The sequence below is a fragment of the Canis lupus genome, chromosome 18 (assembly GCF_048164855.1).
Source record: "Canis lupus baileyi chromosome 18, mCanLup2.hap1, whole genome shotgun sequence".
NCBI lineage: Eukaryota > Metazoa > Chordata > Mammalia > Carnivora > Canidae > Canis > Canis lupus.
In genome coordinates this window covers 5,553,372-5,565,818 of record NC_132855.1, presented here as the reverse complement: position 1 = coordinate 5,565,818, position 12,447 = coordinate 5,553,372, and the positions used below count along the sequence as shown (strand labels likewise).

General features: G+C 36.6%; 1 long non-coding RNA gene across 6 annotated transcripts in view; it reads right to left on the bottom strand.

Moving 5' to 3' along the window:
- LOC140608608 (uncharacterized) overlaps positions 1-12,447 on the bottom strand; it is a 347,241-nt gene that overhangs the window by 210,104 nt on the left and 124,690 nt on the right. The window lies entirely within an intron of this gene.

The following is a 12,447-nucleotide window of genomic DNA, read 5'->3' as shown; positions in this document are numbered from 1 at the left end:
CAGCAACAGTGTATTGCTTTTTTTTTTCAGCATGCTGGATATTCTCCAAGTGCTCCTCAGATATACTCTCTATTATCCCCTACCCTGGCCTGTGTCCCAGAGAGCTGTCCTTATGGACTGACTGCATCTAGGGTGCCTCTGCCTTTTGTCTTCTAGCTCAATTTGGCCAGTTGGAGGCACCTGCAGAAGATCAAAGGCTGGGAAGAGAATTAACCTGGGTTTCATTCCCCCTAAACCCACGGATAGCTGTATTTGTCTTCCAAAGTCCACACTATCAGTTGGTTTCTGGGTTCTGCTCACTAACTCTTCTCCTTACCCTTAAGGGCTGTGTTTGGCAATGGCATCCACTGTTGGTAGTGGTTACCCCTTACCCATTTCATACACTTGGAAATAATCTCTCATTACATTCTCCTTAATGACCCAGCCCATTTCCTCACAGGATCCTGAATGCACACAGATTCTCTGTCTCCTTTCTCCATTTTACCAAAGATCCCCTCCTATTAGCTTAATATTTTCATGATCTTGGACCTCAAAAGGAACAGGGTAAGTGCCAAAACACAAGAAGTTCAAAGGCAGGGAAAATCCATTCTGCAACATGGAGATGAATCCAAGCCACACTATAAACAGAAACCTATATATGGATGGACATTGTCAAGAGTTAAAAGTTGACCATATTTGGCTTGAAAAGATGAAAATCTTACCCTCAGCTGAAGCTTTCTCACTGCCAAATCAAACATTGCAATATACTTACCAACTTGTAACACTCTTATAATGTTTAAGTGTAACCACTTTTTTGAAATTTTACCTATTATAATTTAGGCAATAACTAGGTCTTTCTTTTAACTTGAAGGTATTTTTAAATTCTTTTAATATATTGACCAAAGCCAAATACACAAATCCTAAAAAATGATGATAATCACTCTGAGGAGAAACATCAAGGGCCTTCTCTGAAGGTCTTCAAAAGCTGACTTGGTTCACATCTTACTGGAATCATTCAGGAGCATCTTCTGGGATGAATTCCAGAAGGAGAACATGCTCAGATACTGGACAGCTGCTGTTCATTTGCCTTCCCACCCTCCCCCAACACCAGATTTTTCAGATAAAATCAAGATCAAAATTAATATAATGGATAGCATCAGAGGGGAAAGTAAGTTGTAAAAGCAAAGTCTGTGCAGTTGGAAAATATCCCTCCTTGATCCATAGCAATGTTCTTCACTTTTTTTTTTTTTTTTTTTTTTTGGTCAATACCTCCTGAAAAAGTTTGAAAAAAGTATGTACTCCTTTGTAAATTTCTAGGTTGATATATAAAATGTCTTCTTTACCACAGTTTAAATAACTCCAAAGAACGTCATTTCCAGAATATTAAAATACTAACATTACTATTTTAAACATAGCCAATGGAATAGAAATATCACATCAATTTGATACTGTCATGAGCTATTTTATTGATGTATGAGCAAATACATGACCAGCTTTTCCTTAACTGTAAAAAATTTGTCTTGGTCCTTTACCTTCTTGAAGCAATTATTCCATGTGACTTTCACTGTAATATCTACAGAATATGATTTTGAAGTAACACATTTTTTTATGCTTTCTATGAACCAGGAAGTCCTCACCAAACACTGAATCTGCTGGTACCTTGACCTTGGACTTTCAGCCTCCAGAGCTGTGAGTAACAAATGTTTGTTTATGGTATTTTGTTATAGTATCCCGAATAAGATGCCACTTCCCATCTACTCATATGACTATATTCAAAAAGATAAGTAATAACAAGCAATGACGAGAATGTGGAGAAATGGGAACCCTCATACCCTGCTGGTAGAATTATGAAACGGTGCAGCCACTTTGGGAAACATCTTGACAGCTCCTTAGAAGACTAAATAAACATAGAAGTACAATATGACCCAGCAATTCTACCCTTCAGTATATATTCAAGAGAAATGAAAACATGTCTCCATAAAAATCTGTACTTGAATGTTCATAGGAGCATTATTCATCATAATCAAAAAGTAGAAACAACCCCAAAGTCCATCAACTGATGGATAAATAATATTACTACAAGGAAATATCCATCAAAAGGAATGAAGTGCTGATTTATGAAGCAACACCGATAACCTTAGAAATATTGTGCTGACAGGGCACCTGGGTGGCTCAGTGGTTGAGCATCTGCCTTTGGCTCAGGTCGTGATCCTGGGGTCCTGGGATCAAGTCCCACATGGGGCTCCCCATGGGGAGCCTGCTTCTCCCTCTGCCTCTGTCTCTGCCTCTCTCTATTCTTTTTCTCATGAATAAATAAATAAAATCTCAAAAAAAAAAATATTGTGCTGAGAGACAGGAGCAGTAACATAAGACCAGATATTGCACACATTCGTTTATATGAAATGCTCAGAACAGGCAAATCTACAGAGATAGAAAGTAGATCAGTGGTTGCCTAGGGCTGGGGGAAATGGAGGGATTGGGAGATAATAGCTAATGTGTAGTTTCCTTTGAGGGTGATGAAAATGTTCTAAAATTGATTGTGGAGATGATTGCACAACTCTGAATACACCAAAAACCACTGAATTATGCATTTTAAATTTGTAAATTGCATGGTATGTGAATTATAGCTCAATAAAGCTGTTATTTAAAAAAAAAAGAAACCCAAAAATACCCTAAATTTTTTCCATATGGTTCCATCTTCCATTTAGACCATTCTCCCGAAGACAGCAAAGTACATGCGTTTCTTACTACTCTTTTAGTGCAGAATTTTCTGAAGCACTTCAGAGCTATTTGGGCCAAACCTGCAGCCATGTGGGTGGCCCCTTCCCTTGCCAGTGCTCAGTCCACCAGCCCATCCCCCTTTGGAAAGGCATGAGCCACTCCCATTGACTTGGAACATTGTCCACCTGTTTTCCCCTCTTTCCTTTGTTGTTGAAGAACTAGCAAAGTCCTAACTCTTAAGCTCCAAATGTTTTAGGATTAATTTTAGCTATCTCATGCTATCAGTTGAAGAAAACAGTGGAAAATAATTCTCAACAATAGTTGGCCTATGATTTCCTTTCCATTTGCCTTCAAAATAAATTATGTGCTTTTTTTCACAGATTGAAATTATCAATTTCATTTTGGATATACTATCAGCACTCCAAGAGCATAATGCTCTCCCTGAAGAGCAAGCTGAAGGAAGCCTATCTGAGGCATTTCCAGTATTCAGGGAAAAGCCACTGCAGAATTGAGCCTTTGTTTTGGAATAACCATAAAATATATCATATATATGCAGATTCTGAGGTTAGTGATTTTATTCTTTAGCTGCTTCCAGAACTATAATTGACATCTCACCTGTATCAAAAAAGCAAAGCATAACTTATAAGCAAACACACCTTAAATATTTTATTAAAAGGTTTTTTCAAATCAATGTGATATCTATCTCAAGCCAAAGGAGCAGAGTTAATTAATTCCCCATCCATTTCCCTGAAAGAAGCAGGAAGAACCTGCAAATGTTGGAAAAAGTCCTGGACTAAAACTCAAGAAACTTGAGTTTTTACCTAATATTTAATAACAATGAAAAGTCTGTCACTCTTTAAACTTCTTTGAGCCTCAGGTTCTTTGGCTCTAATATGAATATAATAACAATTGTCTTGCCTAATTCACAGGGTAGTTCTCAGCAGCAAATGTAAAATGTATTTGAAGGAAAATATAAAAGATATACACAATATTAAGAATTATGAGGTGGGTGAGAGACTTGACCCTCCCTTTAGTTATCTTGTCTTCTGCAAGAATTGACCATCTGAGGAGACTAAAATGTATTGAGTATCTTTTCCAGTAATGGCATAATTTAACCCTTTCTCAGGCATTTTGTTTCATGCTCATGTCATTGCGATTTTGATGAAGAACTCAGGACAAGAGAGGTCAAGTAACAACCAAAGTTATAAGCTAATGATTTTTAGAAAAGGAATTAAAACCTAACTCTAAACCCCCCTCCCCTTTTTTTCCTACCACATGATACTTTCGGGGAAAATTCTCTTTTCCCCAACCTCCTGAACAACTCCAATCACTTTAAGGCATCAGCCATAAATAGCCCTGGAAATGGGGAAAGATGGCCTGACGACTGTTATCAAGCTCAATGGCGATAGGTTTTAATTTGCCTGGGACAGTCTCTGTCTACATTGGTTATCCTGATGTAATTATCCACAGCACCCCCCTTGCCCTCCCAGAAATGTTTTAGTTTGGACCTGAGATGTTAACATTGGCTTTAACCATGAAGGTTAGTCAGAATCATCAAGGAATTAGGTCAGTACTTCTCAACTGTCATCTCTAGACATCAAAATTATAGATCTTTAAATGTATTACAAATGTATATATATTTACATATTTATGTATTCAGTTAAGCTAAAAGAGACAGCAAAGATAGAGAAATAGAGAAGTCACTGGCACATAATGGAAGAATTATGATACTGAATATATCACGATATTTAGGAAAAAAGAAAAACACTCACTCATAATTAGACATTTTAAAAGAAAGCTTGTAAAAGCAAGATGTATCCTGTAACATTTGATATATCCCTTCCCAGGAAGCAAGTAGAGTGAATAAGAATGCATTTTCTATTCCCCAAAGAGACATTTTAGCTAGGTTGATTATGTTGACCCTTCTGTGTTCCTACGAGTGTGTTTCCAGCGATCCACCTTTTGGGAAAAATAACGGTCTCAAACCAGTACTTGATTTTGCCTTTCATCTACCTCCGGGTTTTAAATAGACAGCAGGGATCTGTCAACCTTCCACTCTTGACACTGCCAACCTTAATATTTTCTCATATTCTTGTTGAATTAATAAATTCATGGTGAGGATGTGAAGCAACTGGAATTTTCGCTCACTGCTGATAAACATGTAAATTAGTACAATCACTTTATAAAACAGAAATATCTACTATAATTGAAAACACATTTACCCTTTCACTTGGCAAATATTCTCTTCGACACAAACCTGACAGAGGTATGGATATATCTGCACCAAAACACATAGTCAAAATGCCATACCAGTAGTATTCATGGCAACCCCTAAAAGGAAACAACCCATGCATCCATCAGAGTTAAAGTAGACAAATGAATTGTGGCTTATTCCTACAATGAAACACCACACAGCAATGAAGGGAGATGAAATGAAAATGACAGAACTATTCCTCTATACAACTTGGGTGTATCTCACAGTCATGCTTAATGAAATGAATTAGACTTTTGCAAAGTATTATATATGGTGCCTTTTTTAATATTTTTTATTTTTATTTAAGATTTTATTTATTTATTCATGAGAGACAGAGAGAGGCAGAGAGAGAGAGAGAAGCAGAGACACAGGCAGAGGGAGAAACAGGCTCCATGCAGGGAGCCCGACGTGGGACTCAATCCCGGGTCTCCAGGATTAGGCCCTGGACTGCAGGCGGCACTAAACCGCTGAGCCACCGGGGCTGCCCTAAATGGTGCCCTTTATGTAAAATTTATAACAAGCCAGTCTAATACCTCATGTTAGAGTTCAGGATCATAGTTACTTTGGGGAAAGAGATGAGGGTGACCGAGAGACTGGTATGTGACAGATTTCTGAGGTCTGGTAATGTTCTGTTTACTGATCTGAGCGGAGGTTATAGGGTGCGCTTTCCTTGTGATAAGTCCAGCTGATGCTTAAATCTGTTCACTTTGATATGTATATACATACACATCACACAACTCTTTAGTAAAAATATATATATTCTTAGACATGGTGGGTGCTATGTGGAGAAAACAATTTCTGGGAGAAGAATGGAAGCAGAATCAGAAGAATATGGAGCCTACAGAGATGATTCAGGTTGTGATGTTAATTTAGACCAGGGAGAGGAAGTGAAAATGAAGAAGGTGAAAGCATCGAGTTTGGAGGTAGAACTAACCAGCTTGACGGGAAAGGAGGCAATGAGGGAAACGAAAGAATTCAAGACCAACTATGTGAGGAGAATGACCAGCAGTAAGAAGTCAGTTTTGAGATGTCAAAGTTATCAGCAGAACATACAAATTTGAAGCTTGGGAACAGGCTTCAAATCATCAGCAGGTAGATAATATTTATAGGCATTATATTGGAATGTTTTATAACTAAGTCGGTTCTCAACACTGCCCTATTCAAAATTTTGCCAGTGATGATGGATAAAGATAAAGGCAAAATTGCAAATTAACAGTAAAGTAATTCACTGAAAACTGTCAAAATTAAGAAACTCAAAGATGATAAAATTTAATAGGAATAATATGGTCATCCTGTTAAGATCAAATATTCAAGTACTTCATATTAGCAGTATGACCTAACTAAAATACAAATGAATACAAAAGACTTAAAAGTTTAATGTCCAATGGTATTAGTTTGAAGCAGCACCAAGACGGAGCAGTCAAAAAATCTAACAGTATAGAGATCAATACCAAGAAGATGATATAATATGCTTGCTTTTCCACGTACTGCTGAGACCCCAGACCAAGTGTTATGCTCTATGAGTGATTTCAAGATCAGGAACAGGATCAAAAAAAAAAAAAAGAGAGAGAGAGAATTAGAAGAAGCATTTTGGAACAGTGACACGCAAAGAACAATTGCAGGAAATGAATCTGTTCAGTTAAATGGGGGATTTAGTAGTAACAGTGCTTGGTGTTTAAAAACTGTCTTCAAATACTTCAAGGGCTGACATTTCACATCCTTGTTTTAACTGTAGAAGGCAGAAAATGATACTGGATGGACGGACAGATGGAAGGAAGGAGGGAGGGTAAGTAGGAAGGATGGAAAAGAATTTCAGGTAAATAGATGATCTGGAAGAAATAATAAAGAATTTTATAAAAACCACATTTGGTTCCTTATAAAATAATTCCCCATTGCTAAATATTCCAGCAATCTATAAGGTCAATTATGAAGATTTGGGGATGAGTGAACGTTGGTCTAGAACCTCTAAGTTCTTCCCAATCCTGAGATTAATGACCAAGACTGTGTAAGTGGCGAAAATAACATTTTGGAAAAGAAAAGAGCAAGAAATTAAGAAAGAGAGAAGAAAAAAAAAAAAAACCGTTCATCATGGGAACACTTTCTCTGGCAGGAAAAAACAAACCAACAAGAAGACACCAAAGAAACCTAAAAGAAAATGAGATCCATGGCAGGAGTGTAGGACTCTAGAGGAGGTTCTAATATCCTAAAATATCTCCCTACATCTAAAAGGAACTTACTTGCATTTTATTCTGTTCCTAAAAGATAGTCCAACTCTGACAAATAATCAGCATCCTATAATTATGAATAATTTAAACTTAGCATTCATTTGCCACCTCTTTCGTCCTGTATTATGCAATTTTTTAATGAAAAAGACTTGCAATATGTATATGGTGAAATTGGATAAGCTTTTCCAAAGTAATAAAATAATAACTCTATTTTTTGGCCCAAACATTTAGCTATTTGTGCTCTACTCCTTCAGAAAATACTTTGCTTTCATAGTAAGAGTCTTCAGAACCAAGTAATTTGAGTAACATGCCCTTTACAGCAACATTCTGCAAATTCTACTATTTCCAAATAAAGTAGTGTGCAGTTTTTCAGGGCCACAGTGTTTTACTATCTAAGTTGATTTTCAGTGAGATGTTTATCCAAGAGCTTCCAATGACCACAATAATTTTTAAAAAGGAAAAAGCACACTTGTTAGTAAAATGTGTCATTATGTGAATGTATGTAGACCGATCATCAATGACAAGCAGAATCTTACATTCACTCACTATTATCAAGGAGAAAATGTCACTCTATTTGGGAAATAATTGTTATCATTTCCCAAAAGTGAGATGGTGACATAAATACAGATGTTATAGGAAACAGTGCATATTTCATTGAAAAGTTTACAGTTTCTCTTGAGATTAGTATGACAAGAATGTTCTGAATGCTCAGAAGGGTTCCTACCTTTTTAAGAAAATGCAGACATCCATTAAAATTGCTTTTTGAAATCAGACATTTATTCACTTACTAATTGTTTAACAAAAGAAAAATTACCTTATTCAGACACAGAATGTCAATAGTCCTATATATGATGTATCTAATAGAGTAACTTCTTTAAAAAAAAAAAAAAATAGAGGTTATCCCGGATGGCTCAGCAGTTTAGTGCCCCCTTCAGCCCAGGGCGTGATCCTGGAGACCCGGGATCAAGTCCCAGGTCGGGTTCCCTGCATGGGGCCTGCTTCTCCCTCTGCCTGTGTCTCTGCCTCTCTGTCTCTCTGTGTCTCTCATGAATAAATAAATAAAATCTAAATAAATAAATAACTTCTTTAATATCTACCTTCAGGTGCAATCCTCTCACTGTTGCAAACTAGGAACCTAGAAGTTAAAAAGCAGTTGGCAGACAGAGGGCCTAACTGGGCTTCAGTGGCCCAGAAAGAGAACGTAAAGACAACCTAAATTGCTGAATTTATTTTGTGCCTTTAGGTAAGTGTAAAAATCTGCCTTAGAGTTTTGGGTAACCACAGAACAGAAATAGACAAATATTATTTTAGTAAACTGTAGAAACACAATTCTTCCCACATATTTATTGAATGAAAAATAGAATCTAAAAATTCTTCTGCCCAGCCCCTTGGCGGCATTCCAATCTTCCATCTGCTCCGTGCAGTTGGATTCCCCTTGCTCTTGATTCCCAGATGACTCTCTTGAGCACTAAATGTCACCTAATAGATACTAAGACACTAAGGTATTCTGTGGTTTTGTCTTTATTCTTATATTGGAAATATGCACTAATATTGAACAAAACCAAAAATAATTCCATCTTTCTTTCTCTTGATGAAAGTAGATGAGCTATGTCATGTTTTTAAACTGGCATTTACTCTAAATGAAAGTGAAATAACATTTGTAAAAAGAATTGCTAGAGAAAACAAGTCTTCAAATTAAATCATACTTTTTCTGTCCAAAATAAAACCCCAAGTCAAGAAAACAACCTCTAGATTTGTTGTTTTAATAATTAGTAGTCTTATTGTGCATATTTCAATTGGTATTTGGAAAACATGTAACGATTCATCTTTACAGAAATATGTTCCCATTTGAATACAGAAGAAGTTGTACTTATTAAGAGGTTAACTTGAGAGCTGGTGCTCACCAAAAGCTAATTAGTGTCTATTTCATGTTCTGGAAAGATAAAATATCAAAGCCCTATGGACGTGTCTTATTTATATATACAGTATTCCAGAAATGAATGGGATAATCAGAAGATTAAACAGGAACATCCTTCACTTATGGAAAACAGGATAAAATAAATCTGAAATTCATTGTCACACATTGTTTTGAATAAGAATGGAAAGACCTATCCTCTCAGCTCTAATCATGAATATGGACTTTTTAAGAGTGTACTTCTCCTTGTCTACTTCTATAGTCAAGTGTTTCCAAACAAAAGTGAATTCTGGAAATTCTTGTGTATGAGAAGAGGTTTTTGGCCAAAGCAGGTGCTATTTGAAACAGCCAGAAGATTAAGTTGGCACTAATTACAAATAAATGACTATGTCTTAATATCAAACTAAAATTTCCCTGGTTCACCAGTACAAGGCTAATTTTACCCACAATGTTTACAAAAAGACAAGTCTTAGGTAAGAAAAAAAATGAACAAGCTTTTATTAAATGCCATGCAACTCTCGGGCACCACGCCACAACAGTTGATTATTGAATAACTTTAATAACAGGTATTTTTAAAATCTGTTCCTTTAAATTGTTTGGGGAGAGGCTGTCCTGTGTATTGAGGAAGGGGTAACTGGGCAATGGGGACGGAGGGGGAAGAAGAGGAAGAGATACACTGATGAAGGACTAAGGGACAGGGAGTTATGCAAGAAACAGCCACTATCCACAGAGAGAATGGGTCATACAGCGAGCACACTGGAGGTCTTTCCAAATTGCCCAGGCTTAGTGCCTGCTGGGAGTGAGCAAGTCTAGGAGGAGATGCTTAAGCAATTGCCTGGCTCTTCCACCAACAGCTCCCTGGACTTCTCTGTTAAGTTCACCTAAAACTTGAAAAGCTATTCAGTTGCTAAGGAGTCTCAAAAATTACTAAACCTTACAAACCTGGGAAATCCAGAAATCCCCAATTTCCATTTTTCTAGCTGTAATTATCCATTCTGGCTCTTGTGAGGGAAGAGCAGGAGGTTGCAAGGTAGACAGGGCCTGACAGTTGCTTCTTGTTGGTCTCCAAATGCGGTATATATATCCCTCAAATAATACCAGCAGTGCATTGGAAAATCTGTAACCAATGATAAGGGGTTCTTTGGAAACTTAAGAGAGCAAACAAGTATCCTTAAATTTAATTTCAAAATTCCCTGGAGTTTGTGACAAATTGGCATTACAATTCTGAGATTTATCATAAGCACGGGGTTGTAAATGGACAGCTGGACCTTAATTTTTCCCATTCACACGAAGAACTGTTTCAATAATGTGCTACCTAAGGGTTCTCAGCCCAGGAAAGGAGGAGAAAGGTGATGTTGGATCCCAGAGGACATTTGGCAATGCCTGGAAATGTTTTTGTTTGCTGAAACTGGGGAGTGCTATTGTTGGCAACTCAGTGGACTGAGGCCAGGGATGCTGCTAAACATCCTGCGATGCACAAGACAGCCCCTCACAACAAAGAATGATCTGACTCAAAATGTTAATGGTATTGAGGCTGAGAAAGTCTGGTCTACCCCAAATGTTTTAAACATTATTAACTCATAATACTGTATGGTGAAATTAAGGAGTCATTATTTCATTAATTTTTCATTAAAATTAATATTATCATTAATAACCAATTTCACGATGGCAATTTGTAAAACAGACCCTGCCTAACGTTGTTCATAAGCTATACAGGAGAAAAAAATGACACTTTTGTGATTTGTGACAGAAAGGAAGAAAGAAAGAGAGAGAGAAAGAAGGAGAAAGGAAGAGTAGAAGGGAAAAATCAGCTATTTTCATTCATAAAAGAATGCACTCCAATTTTCAATGAACTAGAAAAATCATTTTTCTCAGACAATACACTGAGAAAAGTGAGGAACAAAATTATTACAAATTATCCTACTCATAAAAACTAATCAATTATTCAGTTGTTATTCTTCAAACATATTAATATGCCACATCTGAAAATCAGCCCTCTTGTCAGAAGCTATAACAGCCAGAAGATGAATGTACCAGTATGTATTTATTACAAAATTTTTTTAGTTCCTTTGGTTATAGGGCAATTTAAAAAAAATTAAAGAAAGTTATCAAAGGAATAATCCTGTGGTTTGGGAGATACTAGTGTGTGCTCAGCTCAATCCCCTTCCTGTCTTCTTCCTTTTCTGGTAGATCCCCCTTCCAGTGAATAGGGACCATCTGCCTCGGTAATCATGGGTTCAAACTCCTTGAGAACAGTAACTAACATTTTCTAAGCATCTACTCATAAGATAAGCAAAATCACTTTTATAGCTCTTCTCAAAAAATCTTTGGTATTAAAATGATGAAATGAACTAGAATTTCATCAAAATAGGAACCTCACACAGATCAATCCATGGGGGGGTACTCAATAAAAGTTTGAGAGTGAATGAATGAGTTAATCCTTTTTTAAGCCCTATGCAAAATACGATAAACCTAGATGGGTTTCTCTTAGCTTAGGTTTTAGAATCACATTTTCATAAATACCTATCATATTACAAATGAATCCATAATCTAAGCTGTTCCATTAAGACAATGTTAATTTCTTCCGCTTTTTGGCCTCCTGGCCCTGATGCCTGAAAAATGAGTCAATTACTTTTGAAAATTATTGCAAATGTCTTACTAATCCCACTGGAAATGTAAACGTGATCAGAGGACAAAGAAAGGAAAGACGCTTAGCCAGATTTTCAGCCACTGCTTCAACTCTAGCACCATGGGAATGACTTTCTTCTTCAGCAATATTTTAAAATCTGGGATTTTATTAAGGAAAATAAATTTTTACAAAAGGTTATTTCGCTATAAATTCATTTCTTTTCCATTTCCTAGTAATCGTTAGTATGAATTTTCTTAAGCATTAATGTCTTCTATTCACTTTGATAAACAGTTTTGGGGCAACAACTCCAGAAGAGCCCCGACTCCTAGAGTCAGTCTGCTAAGGAGGAGGTAGAGAAGGATAGAAAAGGCAATAAGCAAAATGTGTAAGTCACCACTTTGGAATGAACTGAACCTGAATAAAATTGGGAAAGAAGAGTAAGAAACAAGAGAATGGGCAAACACGACCACCTCTGTGACAGGCATGAGATTCAAGCATGGGGCACCAACACTGCCATCCATTTAATGACTAGGAATATTGAGTTTTGGTTCCAAAATAGTTTTCCTATTCAGATCCTGCTCTTTGTGTATAATTCTTATTCAGATCCTGCTCTTTGTGTCAATTCTTAACTGTGTATAATTCTTATTGTTTTCTTTCAAAAACAGCCTTTTTTTTTTAATTAGAAGTGATTCTTCAAATCCAGTTCACACACCAGGATTTGATA